The sequence below is a fragment of the Amblyomma americanum genome, chromosome 10, assembly GCF_052857255.1.
Source record: "Amblyomma americanum isolate KBUSLIRL-KWMA chromosome 10, ASM5285725v1, whole genome shotgun sequence".
Classification (NCBI taxonomy): Eukaryota; Metazoa; Arthropoda; class Arachnida; order Ixodida; family Ixodidae; genus Amblyomma; species Amblyomma americanum.
Genome location: NC_135506.1, coordinates 2608243 through 2624702, shown reverse-complemented (window position 1 = coordinate 2624702; position 16460 = coordinate 2608243). Strand labels below are relative to the sequence as shown.

At 49.7% G+C, this 16460-nt stretch overlaps 1 protein-coding gene across 4 annotated transcripts in view; it reads left to right on the top strand.

Annotated features, from left to right (window-relative positions):
• The window catches only part of LOC144107664 (A disintegrin and metalloproteinase with thrombospondin motifs like), a 235340-nt gene that overhangs the window by 87640 nt on the left and 131240 nt on the right, over positions 1 to 16460 (top strand). The window lies entirely within an intron of this gene.

Sequence of the window (16460 nt, the reverse complement as noted above, 5' to 3'; positions counted from 1 at the left end):
AATATCTATGTGGTTGAATCGCGAGCACCCAATACGCCCAACACGTGGCAGCTGTTATGCTGAGCACTAGAGCGTCGTGTCCAGGGGCGGTGCTTCGCAGAAATGGAGTATCGACGCTTTATACAATCGCCATGAACATTATAAGCTGCACGTGCAATATGCGTCCAAGTGAACAGAATCCATATTAAACTACTTCCAGATATCTTCTTTTTCGGTCCGGTGCCGCAGTTGGAAATTTAACTTCGAGGAAGCAGACTAGAGCACGAGATCGGATTCCATTAGACACACAAGTGACGAGGGCGTCTGTAATACCTAGGGGCCCAAAAGATGAAAAGGGTGCCTTTGCAGTTTCTGTACTAGGCTAGCGATTTGTCACGCAGCGCAGGTACACTACACTGCTAACGAAATTCAAAAGCATTGCGCTAACTGGACTCTGCAAGAAACAAGCTTGTTCATCCCATGTCCAGCATTGTTGGATAAAAATTTTGTAATATTGGAATATTGTAACGTGCTGTTATGTAAATATTCAAAGCAACCATCCATTCTTCCGATGCGTCGCAAAACCATACCCAGCAGTCCTGGGCAAAAGCATTTTTGAACGGGAAGCTATTTATGAACGCAAATTTTTCACATGATCTAAGATATCACTATAACAATCAACATATCTACGGATCACCTGACGGCAGTCTTGATTTTTTTTTCTATTAATGTTTTTGCTATCGTCAAAAGCGTTCCCGATTGGTTTTTTATTGGAGTCTGAACTGTTCGACGCGACCGATGGAAACACTTTAAAAGAAGGGTTTTGCGACATATCAGAAGAATGGACCATTAACTTCAATATTACTGTAAAAGCATCTTCAATTTTCCAATTTTCAAAATTATTGTCCGAAATTGCTGGACATGTTCTTTGAAACGGTTTCTCCATTGCTGGCATTGAGTAGGAAAGACTGCCATTAAAAACAAATGGGGAACGTTTTTGAGAAAGGCAAAACCGTTAATAGCAAAAAAAAAAAGTGCAACCGTGCCGAGGAGAGATCATTAGATAAATTGACTTTCATAGGGGCATCTTACAATATATGAAAAAGCTACGTTCATAACTCTTTCCCGTTTAAAAATGCTTTTTTCCAAAATAGCTGGGTATGCTGCGCATAACTTTTGCTGCCTACGTGTTGCTTCCGTTCCGACACTAGTGATCCAAGGTGCTGTTCATCTGTGAAGCGGAACTAGTTTTAATCTTGTGCTTCGTCGACAGGCCAGTAGAAACAGAAATCTAGGAACTTGGCATCAATCTAGGAGGAACTTCACTGCGCGCTCTGCATACAAGTGATGAGGTCGTCCGTCACGTGCGTGGCACTGTCAGACTGTTGCCACGTTAAACGTCACCGTGCTATATCTGTCGGCAAGTACAAAACACTGGGCTAAACAGGAATCGTTGTTTTAGCGACTCCGTGTGCTTAAAACAATTCCAAGAAAAGCGCACTGCAATAACTAGCGCGGTTATTAATAGAAACGTGCGTCACTTTTGCTCAGTATATATTTAACGTTTTCAGCAAAGGCTTATCTGATGAAGTCCGCTATTATCGCAACCTGCAGTATTTCCAAGCAGTTCTTTCTTGTACGTGAGTCAGTGACTTGGTCTGCACGAGTTACGCAGCTTGAGCTTCGAATGCGCAGGTTGTTTCACGTGCTTTTATTTATTGGGTACAAAATCGAAATGACTGCGAAGGATTTACTTGTTCCTAATTTTTAAAAGAGCACATCTGTACTCTCGAATTTCATGAACACTTCGGGAATTTTCATTTTACATTTCTGTTTTTGCAGAAAAGTGGGCCTCTATCAAACTTTTGCTCCCTTCGATCTCGGACACGCAGTTCACTCGGTCTATACGACAAAAGAAAACAATGAGCAATCGCCGATCATTCTTGATTGATCCCACTGCCGAAGATACTCAAGCCTGCTCGGCCACTTTCCCGTCGATAATCGACTCGAGTATACACCGGCCGAAGCAACGACACATCAGCCTTCCTTTCTTTCTCGGCCAATATAGGCCCGCAAATAAAGCACGCGGAAACACTTGGGCACTTACTGCGTACCGCCACTACCCTCACGAGTATTTGCCAGGGACACTCCTGCGGACTCGGCGAATGCACCTCGTCGTCGGAGAGACAGGTGTATCTCTCCTTGCACGAACAAACACCACACTGCGAATCGGCGACGTAAGACAGGCCGGGCATAAAGTGGCGCGTAACTTTCTTCCTCGAAAAGCAAACATCCGAGGAGGCGGCGAGCACTTCGTCCGACCCACGTCTGGCCGCCGCGGCCGGCGCTGCTCAAAGAGTGAGGTGGAAGGGAGGTCGGTCGGGCTTCCGCAGTTGGGGGCTTCCGTAGACGTCGCGTTCGCCGCACAGCGCGTGCCCGAGGCAGCGGGAAGATCAAGATGGGAGGAGGAAAGTACATGCATACATGTGTGTTTCAGCGGAGGAACGGGAGAGTTGTTCTTGGGGCACTGCAGTCGCAAGACTGACGAGAAGCGGAGCGCGCGAAAGCGAATTCTTCTCCGCCGCGGTGTAAGCGCGCGTCTTTCCACCGACATGGAGAGTTAAGAGTGAGAAGTAAAAGGGAGCCGCTGAGAGAAACTGCGAGCAGACGCCGGAGGTAGCGACGACGACACACGCACAGACGCGTCCCGCGTTGTCACGTAAATGTTCACGCTTCTTGTCAGCCCGCACGCGCCCCCGTCTCCTCGTCTCTCTGGGCGAAAATAGCTCCCGTGTCGGAAGCGCGCCGACTGCGAACCCACAGCCTTCCGACGCGCTCTCTCTCTCTCTCTCTCCACGTTTGCTTTTTAATCTGTTTTTTATCTACTTTCCTAGGTTTAAAGGAAGCAGAATAAAAAGAGAAGGGAAAAAAGGCAGAGAAAAGCAAGACAAGACCTTTCCTAGCTTTAAGTTCCCGGACAGAAAATCGCAGAGACATTTTCGATTTTCTTTCATTTTCTTACTCATTTTTCTTTCACTGTTCCTGGGACGGGTGAAGTTGTTTCTGCTCTCGTAACGTTGGTTTCCGAGCAGCTCCCACTGAGCGCGGGTTATTTTACGAAACTGAAGACGCGGAAATATCGACAGGTCAGCGGGAAAACGCGCTCTTAGAAAGGAACCGGCGAGGAAACGCACGACTTCATTCGGGCGTGTGCGAAGGCAGGAAATCGGGACTTTCGATTTGTACAGGTGAGAGAACACACCGCCGTACGTGCGGTCAGTTTTTTTTTTCTTTCCTGCCAGAAGCCATTTCCCGGTAAAAAGGAGAAATAAGAGACGGTCGCACGAGTCGTAATTGCATGCTTTGTTCCGTCATGACGATCGTTATTTTTGGAGAAACTCAGAGGCCGGAAGCAAGGCCAGAAACAGCCTTAAGTAGCAGAAGGCAGTAAATGCCACCCCTCAGACGTAATAGCTCTTCTAAAATGGGGACCCCGCTGCAGTGGTTTCTGATCAAATGTTTTTCGTGGCACTGATCAGCTCCATTTTCTCTCATAAAGTTTACCCAAAGTCCACACCGCAGTAGACGAAGTCAAGTCAACGCTTAACGTATAGCCATTGTCGATGCGATACGAGCTGCTTTCGGCTGACGGCAAAGCCATTGCTGGAGCAATGCCAAACTACGAGGTCTTGGCTAATATGTTAATCTCCGTATAACCTTCAATTAATGGAAGTTCCAAGTCCATCAGATACCTACCCCCCCCCCCCCCCACCCCCCCTGTTTAAAAAAAATGTTTTTGTTGGACAGTGCATTTGGTTCAACGCATCATAGCGACGCATGGGCTATGTGGGACGCCGTACTGGAGGTCTTCGGATTAATGTCGACCATCTGCGGATCTTTAACGTGCACTGACATTGCACAACCTTGAGTTTCGCCTCCCCCGAAATGCGGACGCCACGGCTGGGGTCGAACCCGCGTCATCGGGCTCACCAGAGGAACGCGCACTAACCACTGGACCACCGCGGCGTGTCTCGTTGTTGGATGCAAAGCCAGAAAGCAGGCAGCATGAGCAATCGAGCAGTGGTTCCAATAAAGGTAGGCGCGCACTCCGGCGACCCCTGACAAAAATCACGCACGGCTGAGGTTACGCAAGCCATTTACGCCGCCATTCCATACCCGTCTTCATTACATTCTCAGTGAATGCCTTGAGTGCTTTCCCCACAATTCATCAGCTTTGTCTAGACGGCGAAGACTTGGCTTCAGGCGTGTGACATTCCCCGGCCTTCCATCCATTACAACGCTCCTCTGTGCAGGCGACGGACGTCAGGACGGCATCGTTTATTTTTGTTTTTGTTTTTTCTGGGCAGTTCGCGCGTCCTTGGGTACGGGTGCGAAGGAAAATCATCGAATAACAGGCATACACCTTGCACAAGTTTAGCAAGCGACACCCCTTCGCGCTAGCTTAGTTGTAGAATCCATCGAATTACATCACTCTAATTGTGGAGGATACACAGTTCTCTGGTTGTGGCATGCAATGAGAGGGGCGCTCTTCAATTCCGAGTGGAGGCCCTTGCCCGGTGATGCACCTCTCAAGGTACTGCTCCAGAAGGGGATAGTGTAATACACACGTAAAAATTATGCACAGAAGACATGAGATTGTTCACTGGAGACCGATAAGTGCAGCGCATACGGGTAACCTTACAAAGGGCCTTCGTCGCATGAAACGCTACAGCGCGCGTTTGGTTCCGTTTCCTTAGGTTGAGGGTGCATTTTCAGCCGTGTGGTATGCTTGCACGGTACAAGTTCCGGAGCATGTGCACACACGAAGTCAATGGACAATCACTAGACCGGCAACCTGTGCGACTACCTCAGCGAAACTGGACTTGACTCCTTTTAACTTTCTATCTGCTACATTCCATTCCCCCTTTCTCAAGTTATACCCCATGACACACTTCTCGAATAAAAAAGAGAGCTAATTAAGTCGGAATTAAGATGAAACATAGTTTAATTATAAGCGTTGTGATCTCTATTTCCCCCTGTATTCCGCCTTCGAACCTCTTTATCGTCCTCCCCAAGGCAACGCAGCCGATCGGACTTGAGCGTAGTTAACTGCCGCGTCCTTCTGGTCACTGATTTCTTTCTCGCTGTATTCAACCATCTGCCTGTAGGCGTGAACTGTGCCACATGTGCAGTTTCGATAGTTGCGTTGGTTCATGGATGAATTTTTACGCGCAGAGCGAAGCAACGCTGCTGGCCAGTCTCCGTAGTGAAGGGCTCCGGACTAACTTCGACCACCCCGGGTTTTTACATGAATTGAAGCCGCAGTACAAAGGTGGATTTATATTTTGCCTAAAATACACACAAGGAAAGATAACTGATTGCCCCTTAGGACAACGAAGTAGATTTCAACAGAAGGCAAGCGTAGCTTGTGTGGCAGAGTGAGGTACGTCGATAAGATTAGGAAGTTTCCTTGGATTATGGGGCTACAGCTGACGCAGGCCAAGGTTAACTAGAGGTCAGTCGCAGGGAACACCGTCCCGCAGTGGGCGCAGTTGGAGTGATGATGATGATGATGATGTAATGCATCTGTCACAATCTGCATCGAAATCGCGACCTTGGCATTAGCAGCCGAACACCGGATCCAATGAACACCGCAGCTGGTGACGTGCAGTGTAATGAGCTGCGCGAGATGTCGCCGTCACACAATTTTGACACTGTAGTTGACTCATCTTGACAATCAAAATACACAGGAAAGCTGGGAACACAAGACACTGGCAAGCGCGGTCTTTGTCGTAATATTTTTGTAACCGCGGTTGAACGCGATATTGCTGCTAAGAGAGACTGGGTTCCTAATTGTACGTGAACTACTCGTAGGATGGGGCAGCTTTGTTAACAAAAAGCGACGGATTTAGAGTGACGGAATCGGCAGCTTGTCTTAATCTTGCCGCCACGATTACACGCAGACGTCTGGTAAGACCAGTCGTTTAGATTGATTCGTCGCAAGAAACGAGAGCTCGGTAAGGGTACGGACGCTGCGTGAAGTGCGCCGCTCAGCGATGAGCAACAAGCGGCTATTCGAAGCCTTTAGAATTCATTTCTTAGGAAGAGGAAGTCACTCGTCAAAGATAAGGGCAACGCCATGGGCGTGAACGCAGTCGAGTCGCATCCTGATTCGTCGCAACAAGGAAGGCAGTCTACAATACGCGCGTGTATTTTTATTTTTCTTCCCATGTCACTGCAGCCCATTCCCAACGACTTCTGCGATAAGGCTCGAGCCATAGCATTAATGCTCAAGGGGTGCACGAGGTTTCCGTATACGCTCCAGATAAGCCCGAGAATGTTAGGGCCTTGGTATGTGCAGCCGAAGCTGCCATTCAGACTGAACGCGAAATAGAGGCGTCTTTCTTTTCCCTTCGCGGCCCATTATCATTCCCCGCTCCAGGCGGCGGGAGTGCTGTGGCCGTGCCCTTTAATGCTCCGCCTTCTTTGTACCGCGAGGTTTGTTTGCTTTTTGCGTGCGGGCCTCAATGGGAGTCAGGTGCGCGCGCGTGGAGCATTTTGTTTGTTTGCGTTTTGCCCGTCGCTGTCCACGCCGGGCACACGCTTCCGTAGAAGGTGCGCCCACCGCTTACCCTCCTCCACTCGAGAGTTGCATCTCCGAACTCATTTCAGGAAGCGGGCCGCTTTCGGGGCATTTAGACCTCGAGACCCGGGCAATGACTCTGTGTATTGGCGGTGGTGGAAGGGAAAGTTTGCGACGTTGTTGGCACCGCCTTTTGAAAGAGCGGCATTCTTTTAGCGGGCGGGGCTGTTGGCAGCCAGGTCGTCAAGGTGCCTTCTTCCAAGTGGAGTGGTTGTAGACCTTCAATTTGGAACCTGCATGTCGAACGAACACAGGCTGCCGGAGCTGGGAAATCTTGGCAAGGGCGCGTGAATATGTGAGACTACTATTATACAGCGCATTCAATCACGGCTAGCCCAGTGTTCCTGGAACAGCTCAGCAATATGTCTCCGTTCTCCGTTTATAAGATGCTTTATTGTATTCAATAGCGATCAATTAGAAGTAACCTGTCACAAGAGAGGTGATAACATGTTAGGTCATTTATAAACTGGCGGTCAAAAATTTGCTTAAAACAGGTAGCCACCTGTTAAAATAACTCAACATCAAAAGGAGCGCTCTGAAACTATGTCGCGCTATTGTATAAAAAATTGTATTACATAAAATTAAACATCGCCTGCATATCGTGAACAGTGCGTCTCCGCGATGCAAGTCGTACGGCAAGGTATTGTTCCCCGGCTGTTCAGACAGAACGTGATTTGACTCCGTTGTACAGAGGGTGGCGTACCATCATGCTGAAGGTATGCGTTCCTCTGCAACGCAAAGCCGCCGGTCTGGTTAAGCGGCATTGTTAAACGGGTTAGGCACTGCCGCATTCCCATCCTGATTCACAAGATTCTACATCCGGCCGTCTCTCGTCTTCGACGTTCCCGGCTGCACAAGTATCCGATCGGATCAGTTTATTGCAAACAGAAAAATATTCAGCAGGCGTTAACTATGCACTTTGTCCGCAATCTGTGGCTCTACCTTCAGCGAGGAATGCAGCCGAGTGATTCGAAGCTTCGAGCAGCGGCTGCGGCCGATGTCCCCAAGAAGGCTCCTCGGAGCGCCATAAGGATGAGCCGTAGAGAGCGAATATGCGCGACGGGAAAGGCCCTTTCGAGGTCACTTCCCATATTTAAATCAGAATGGCTCATTCCTTTTTTTTTTCCTGAGTCGTTTATACGCGGTCCGCCCGTATGTATATATCGGCCGGCCTTGTTGGTCGTAATAAAAGGAGAGAAGCGGCCCAGAAAAGAGCGTCCTCACCGCAGCAGCTGCAGTGCCGTTTGCGTCCAGTTCCCCTCGGCCCTCATCATCTGCCCCAGGGAAATGCGCGCCCCGGCGCGGAAACCTGTTCGAAAGTGACGGCTGCCGCGTTCCTCGAGCAGCGAGGTGCAGCTGGCGCTAGGAGCTTGACGCCGTCAGAAGAATGTGTTCGCTGTTATAACTGGTTCTGCGCTATCCTTCCGTCTCTATCTAAAACAGTGCATGGCTGCAGGAGGAGGAGGAGGGGGGGAAATAAGAGGAAAGGCAGGGAGGTTAAACGGAAGAATAATCAGTTTGCTACCCTGCACGAGGGGTGAGGGGATAAAAACGAAAGAGAAAGGAGAGTCACTACGAAACGTCAGCGTTCGTAAAAGTCACAGCCTATCGTGCAGGCCAGAAGTGCCCAAGAAGCGCAGCAGTGCTTGGGAGTCCTTCACCGCCGACGATCGCCGCGGACGATGGCCGAGAATCTTCATTTCCGTCAGTGGGCGTGGATCTAGACGCTCCAGCGCACGGCAGAGCGACTACCTTTCGGCGCTGTGGGCAGGACATTCACAGAGAATGTGGGATATAGTCTCGTCACACCCGCAGATGACGCATGCAGGGCTGTCAGCCATACCGATTAAGAACGAGTAATGGTTGGTGAAAGCTACACCAAGCCACAGGTGACACAGCAAAGTTTCTTCACTTCGTGGTAGGCCGGATGAAAGCTGGGGCTTCAGATCTGGGTCCAAGGTTTTTAAACGTGAATTGGAAAATTGGCCGGAAGGAATTCCACGCGGCACGCGTGATGGCCCGCGCAAGAGCGCGAATGCTGCCCGCTGCGTCTGATCTCGAAAAGGGGACAGACACAAAATCGCCGTCGTGGTGAGCAGTTCGCGTGACCTCATCCGCGCGGTGATTGCCTGCTATGCCGCTGTGCCCTGGTGGCCATTGGCAGATAATGGCGTGCCCTTTATTTATGGCACAGTGGTGTAGTTGTCGGATTTCCGCGACCAGTTGTTCATGGACTCCACGGCGAAGAGAAGCTTGTAAGCCTTGGAGGGCAGCTTTTGAATCGGTGAAACTAGACCACTGCTGAGGGCGCTGCTGATTGATGTGTTCAGCGGCGACACGAAGTGCAGCGAATTCTGCACCCGTACGGCTGCAGAAGCTACGCAGACGAGCTAAACGCGGGCTAAATTTATCAAGGCAGCATGGTGCGAACTGCGCTCAGGGATGCGACGAAGAAGCAGCATCATCACTTTGGCGTTGATTCGTGCTTGGTGTTGGCCTTCGTCCCTGAGAACCACAGTGGTGCTGCCTCCCCGAGCAGCGCAGTGCTGTCGCAACCGTCTTGTGTTTCGTCCCTAAACGCCGCGGGAGTGTCTCTTCCTTCGCTCCTGAGCAGCACAGTAATTTCGCCTCTCCGTGCCGTTCTCCCTCACTGACCGCAACTTATGCCAAAGCGCCAGTTAACCCAACGACACACCATGACGCAAGGCAAACGGTCGTAGGAACAGTTAGTGGTCGGTAAACGCCGTCTCTGAAATATCGTCGGCTTTTGCAATTGGCTCAGAACCTTCGGTGTCCTGTTGGGTAAATCCACTTCTAGCTTCCACCATTCTGCCCCATTTAGTGAGACAGTAAACAGCCTGACCCAAAGTGGAGTAAGCAGGAAAAAAAAGGTTACACCCGTACGAGATTTGAGCAATAAAGTAAATAAGGAGGCAGGCGGTACACTTTGTGCTGTCACGAGGAAAGGAAGGCTGCGGAATGAAGCAAATAGAAAGTAAGAAATAAACAGTGCCGTAAGAAGCGCAGCAGGCGAGATTGCAGCCACTAAGCGGCATATTATCGGAGCGACAGCGTTTTATGCTTTAGTAATGCGCGGAAAATATGACGCCGCGCTGAACGCAGGCCAGTTAAGCCTGCTAGAATAAGGTTAGTTTTTCTCATGTAAAAATTTGCGAGTGTGAAAAATGCAAGCCAGAGTTAGTGCCCACGAAAGAAAAGAGGATAATGGCGCTTGCTTTAAAGCGGTCCATTCAGCAGTGGTCCATCTTAGAAGGTTATTAGATTCCGTATGTGATTTGTAATTTCTGCTGCAGTCCGGGGCGTTCCAGAATAAACCACTTCGTCCGCTCGTGACTCGTGTTGTTTATAAGCGCAGCAGCATTTCACTTTTACTGAAACGAATATACGACTGAAGGATGCTACCTTCACTATCACAAATGATTGATTCGGCAGTTTTTCTTGATGTAGTTTGACAATTATTCAGTAAAGAAAAAAAAAAGACTAATTGTGCAGCGAACAAAAGTGCAATGTTTCTGCAGCATAGTTACAAAAACTTATGTTATATTAGCGCGAATTTCTTGTCACAAGATCACGCAAGTAAAAGAGTACCGTACACAACCTATAGACGTGGGTTTCGAGACCATCTCGTGTTGCGGAAAGGGACGCACGGTCTACCGCATTTCTTGGGTGGGCTTTCGAAAACAAATAAGGCCTCATGATGAGATATGGCGGCAAGCTGCCTAAAGGGTGCTAGGACAGGTTGGCGACAAACGGTTCGCAGTGGAGTTCTCACACCGGAATCTAGAATAACGTACAACAGGTCTGTTTTTGTAAGAAAGCCTGGAAGATAAGTACGGCAGGGAGAGACAACCAACGGCTTATTGTTCACAGCTTAAGTAAGCACTCAAAATCGCTGGAAAAGTAAACTGTTTCGTCAAATATCCGTCCCTCTGGGCAAGCGTGATTTGCATTTCTGACACTTTCGTCGTCTTCCGGGCCAATCATGTGAGAACGCATCTGTTCCCTCGCGAGTGCGCGACCTGTACCTACACGTGTCACGTGACCCTACCCGTGTCACCTGGTTAACATGCTATTTGCCCAGAAGGCGAACCCGGGAATCCTCTGGTACGAGAAGAGACGAGGAAATTGCTTAATACGCCCAGTACCCGCAGGTTCACATCCAAACTGGGATTCTCTCAGTCGCCAGCCAGTTTTTGCGGTCGAGGAGGCCGGCAGAAGCAGATTAAACCAGTTGGTGGGGTGAGCCTGTCCGGCGAAGATCGGAGGTGGATGCGCTCGTGGGAAGTGATGAGATTGGTGTAGTAACGAAAGGCTGAGAGTGGCGACAATAATAGAGGCACTTCTTTACCGAATACTGTTGTACTCGTTACAGCGGGCCTTCTGTGGTTCACCAGACGAACCAGATATGTGACACATAGTGAGGGCGGTATGGTATGGTATGGTAATTAGGTGTTAACATCCCGAAGCGACACATTGTCTATGAGGGACGCCGTAGTGGAGGGGACCGGAATAATTGTCACCACCCGGGATTCGTATTAACGTGCGCTGACATTGTACAGTGCACGGTCCTTTTTGCAGTTCGCCTACATCAAAATGCGGCCGCCGCGGCAGGGATTCGAACCCGTGACCTTGGGATCAGCAGTCGAACGCCAAAGTCACTGAGCCAGCGCGGCGGGCAGTGAGGGCTGTAACGATAGACCTGATTAGAAGACTGTGGAGTGTACTAGTTGCGTCTTTTCGACCAACGAAATGTTGTGGCGTAACCAACTATTCTTTGTTCGCTCTCTGAAGGAACGCCCGGGCTCATATGGTGGAGGATGTTTCGCTTTGCACGTGGATTTTCGAGGCTCGAGCCATCGGCACGGCGAACCAGAAAAACAGGTTGTACGACTTGTGTCGTGCATTCCCGCTCTTCTTACCGGGGCTAGAAATCCACTCATAAAATATAATTTTATTCGAAGGATTGCCGTTCATAAGCTTTTGAGGAACGCCTTGGACGTGCCACTGGAAAAGTTCCTTAAATATCCATCGCCGTGAAGCGCTTTGCATAGGGTCATCAGGGTGTGTTCGCCAGCTCTCGGTATTCAATAGAGAGCCGACAGTTATCCATACAAGGAAGCGCGGCGCGGACACGCCTGGTGGAAGGAGCCGTCCACGGCTGCTGCTGCTGCTGCACGGCTATGGAGACGGACTGCAGCACCGCAGCAGACGGGGACATCGCTCAGGCAACGGAGGGGTCACCCGTGCGTGGACGAGCGTACGACGGCGGCTGTATTACACGCCTCACTGGCCATGTGGGCTGTGCTGGCAGGGGGGAGACCACCGCCCGCCCGCTAGCCACTGTCTTCTGGGCAGATCCGAGCCGCCAATGAATGACAATGACTCGCTGGCGGCAGCGACGCCGCGCACGAAGTAGAAACACTGAGTTTGCATTGAGCAGGGCACAGAGTCTGCGGTGCATGGAACCGCTAGCGGTGCGCGCTCTTGGGCCGCGTGTCTTTGTCTTTGAGACGGCCGGACTACAAATGCGAGGGGTGCGTGACATTCCGAGCGAGGTTTTTAGCCAGACGCTCCAAGATAAAAGAAGGGCGATTAAGTCTCGCTGTAGGCCCGAGTGAAAGTTTACCGGATGCCGCACTATTTCCTTGCAAAGTGTCCAGGACTGCTGTCGCACTGGCCAGTCACTTTACTCCGGCCCGCCGACATGGCTTGTCTTACTGACTAACCTGACTGATGTGCGTATCTTCGTTGACCCCATTGCACATGCACGGAAACCTGAGGTGGCGGCGACTCGCGTACGTTTAGGTTAACCGGAGATCACCGGAGGTTAGTGAGAGAACCCTTGTCCTGTATGTGGACGGTTGTTAGGTCAATCATGGTGATGACTTGGAACCGGCTGCTGTCCTGCAAGTTGGCTTTTGATGGTCATGACAAGTTCTTTTTTTTAGGTTGTAAGGAGAAGGACATGAATATGTCACGTGTGAAACACGAAATGGGCGCTGCCTGGCATTCGCGCAGCGCGGGAGATTCGAACACCTTCCTTCGTTCATCCAGCTCGCATAGGCGCCGTTGGCTCTTCGCAAAAGGCAGTTGGTGGGTAGCCGCTCTGCGCATGTCCCTTATGATATAGGACATGTCCGTATGGTACTCGTCCAGAATTTGATGAACGCGGCAACGCTGCCAGTATTGGAACTTCCGACGACCAGCGTGAAATTCCACAAGGGAGAGGAAGAAAAGACAACAGGTGGGCTGTGTCCTGTCCCAATTTTGTCCCTTGTCGAATTTCGCGCTGGTCGTGAGAATGAACACCAACCAACTCGCCCAGTATAGCGCGCTTCTCAGAACTTCGCACGTGCAATTCGCAACTCTTTAAACATATCCGCGCACATGCACACTACGCAACATGGGAAAAAAACTGCCGACATATTATTTTAAGGTTCATCGTGCTAGCATGATGTTAACGTTACCGCCGGCACCACCACAGTACTGAAGCTTTCACGGTAGTCTTTTAGTCGAAAGCTTAATCCGGACAGTTTTCAAGATGCCCGTGTTGCACACGCATGTTTTTTTTTTTTGTTTCTGTTTGGAGCTTCAAGCGAGTCGTGAGTGCTGCCGCTCACTGCTTTCCGTTGTTGTTGCTGTCCTTCGTTTCGCAACATACGCTCTTGTGCGCTCACAAAACATAAACGCATGTGTATAGGTCGGCTGTGATGGCGTCCGGAAACGGCGACCTTCCTTCATGTTTCATTTACTTTGATCAAAAGCGCTACGCTACCGTGATGCAACGCTTCCTTCACCTCCATGCGCTTTGCTTCGGCAGTCAGCACAAGACTGCCGTTCTGACGCAACGCTATTATTGCACGCCCGCACTTCGGCCACTCTGTCACACGCAAAGCAGTCATGCTGCCTTCGCGGGGCACCCATAGCAGCACGGAGGACTAATGCAGAGTCGGCGGACCAAGAATCGACGGAGGTTGCCACACTTGGACGCGCTTCTTCACGCCGCAGCGAGAATACTGCGAGCGGGGGAAAAGAAAAACAAACAAACATCGTTGCATGGCCTTCCACCGCACTCGACAGAGGCTAACCCATTTCCTCGAGTGTGCGTGCAGCGGGGCCCACCAAATGTGGCGCCATAAACACGCTTTCAAAATGCGGCGAGGTCGCCAAAAACTACTTCGCGAGTCACCCGAGCGAAACCGAAGAATGAATGTGGCGGGGGAAAGGGGAGAGAAAAGAAGATTGTTTAATAACAGAGTGAATGCGAAAGACGCGTACTTATTCGAAGCCAGGATTGGTTCCAGAAATGCATTGCCTTCCATCTCATGTAATTCTATGAGCGAAACACATTTTCTTTGATTTAAGGAATATCGTATGCGCGTTTTTAATGTTGCTTCATAGATAGAAGGCACAAACGCGTTACGTAACGTTGGTTTTCGCACGAAAACATCGTTTTCCTATGCCACTATAATTTGCTATAATGATGCTCTCTAAAAAAAAAAATTCTTTTTAGGGGTGCTAGCCTTGGATATGGCATTTTAGTACAACCTGATATGATGGTTCATGGCGTCCACTCTACCCAGCTTCTACGGCAATCATATAACAAGGCCTGCGACAGCTTACGGTCCTTTCGTCTCGATAGCGCGTGCCACGCGTGCCAGCGGTTTCTCTTGCACGTTAGGTGCTGTTGCTGATTAAGGACGCGGTAGAAGGGAAGCGGACTAGCAAGAAGTCCGGCCGCATCTTTTGCCCTTGCAGAGCGTTAGTGTCTGCCTCAGATCTTTTGCAACAGCGAAGGCAACAGGAGGAAGACAGAAATGTAAGGAAACTTTAGCTTTAGTTTATAAGTAACTCACATGTGTTTTTGCCCACAAAAATAAAATAGAGGGGGGGGGGGGGGGGGGAGCTGAAATGAGTATTTCACTCACGCCAGCCTGGCTTGCCACTCTACTTTCAGCATCGCACTGCCTTATCCGTTAGCCTCCCTTGCTAAAGCAGGACGCTGAAACTCGAAATGACTTCGAAGTCACGCCCAGAAGAGGGACCAAGAAAGCTGGGTGCAGAGTCAACTTGCAAAACTAGGAGGGCGAAAGGTCTTCTTTGCGCAAGCTACCGAGGCCCGAAAATCGCGAACGATTATGCAGTCAAACCGCGCGGCCGGCTTAAAAATAAGTGTCGTAAAAGGTGTACTCGGGCTGACCCTCACGAGGACAAAGGCGGGAAGTTGGCGAGGAGGAAAGGGAAACCGCAGCGGCGGGGACCGAGTCCTTCGAGTGGCTATTCTGGACGCGGCAATTAGGTGCACGAGAAACGGGCTTAAGAAAAACCGAGCATTGTGTTCGTGGGGAGGTGACAACGCGTGCACAAACAGAGGGCGGGGTCGCTCCCCGCAGTGTTCTTTCTCTCTCGTTCATTGGCTTCTTTCCCTTTTTTGAAAATGACATTGGCACTCTCGTTCTTTGACTTTTGTTAGCTTTTTGAGACAGGAAATGTGGCTTTAGGGATAAGCTTCTTGTTGCAAGGAGCCAGGCGTACCTGTTTTCGTGTTACAATTTTTGGCTGGAGTGATCTCAGTACATGGGTGTCTCCATTTATTTATTTATTTATTTATTTATTTATTTATTTATTCTGCACTGCAGTGCTCTGACCAATGCAGGAGGGGCATCACGTAATCGTACAAAAAAAAAAAGAAAAGGCACACAAAGTAAGAAGTGAACACATAGAAAAAAAAACAGTTCATGAAAAAAAGGCTGAACACTACGACAATACGATTCCGTATGACATTAAAACGCAACAGCAGATCTCGCACATGGCAGGAATGAACTTGCATGACAAAACCTTTTTTAAAGATTAGAAGATCAACTAAGCCGGTAAAATATGGCACATTGTAATCCTTTAGCGAAATCATAAGTTGTAAAAATTCTAGGGGGCAAATAATTCTATTCTGTGACTGTGCGTGGGAAAAGACGACATTTAAATGTGTTGATCCGAGCGAAAATTGGAGCTAGAGTACGTCCATGATTATGTCGCGTGGCCTTCGAACTAAGACGTTTAGTAGATTATGGAAGAGGTAATTTATCTTTCTGTAAACTGTGTTATGAAGAAACGTAAGAGCGCTAAATTTTCTCCGTGAGTCTGGAAACTGGCCAGTTTCGAAAACCAATCCGGCACGCTTGAAGGACAAAATAAAACATCTGTCCTTTTTTTTTTTTAATTCCTTTGTTGTCTTGGCGTATTGACAACCTAGAAAAACACCCCGCGAAGCGGCAGGAGTACTATAGTCGGCCCGTCTGTTTTTTAACTTCATTTATGTCATTTTTTTTTTTTTTGCAACTAAAAGGCACCCGTCGTCGCTGAGGAAAGTGCCCCGAGGCATTGAACAGCAATACGCCTCGGTGACGGTAATCGTTATTCGCCCTGTTGGCTCCCGATCGTTTTTTCACAGCTCGCACCGTATACAGTAGAGTGCTCCGCGCTCGACCCGAATTCGGCACCGGTAAGGCTCGAGAGGAGAGAGGGAGGCACAATATATTCCGGTGCGCGACTCGGTTACGCCACTCGACCGCGATAAGTGGCGTAGGCGCGGGCGGAGTCCTTTCCTTCCGCAGCGGGAGCCTATACAGCTGCCGCGCTTCGACTCGCGGTGTGGATTGTCAGTTACGTACAGCGCCGCCCTCAACTGAACCGCGCCAACAGGAGAACGGCGATTTACAAGTGAGGGACTCACAATGCACAGGCGCGGTCAATAGGGAAGGGAGCATTTTGTTGTTGCTCCAGCATTAGATTCATTTTCTACTTGTCGATCACACCGGAATAG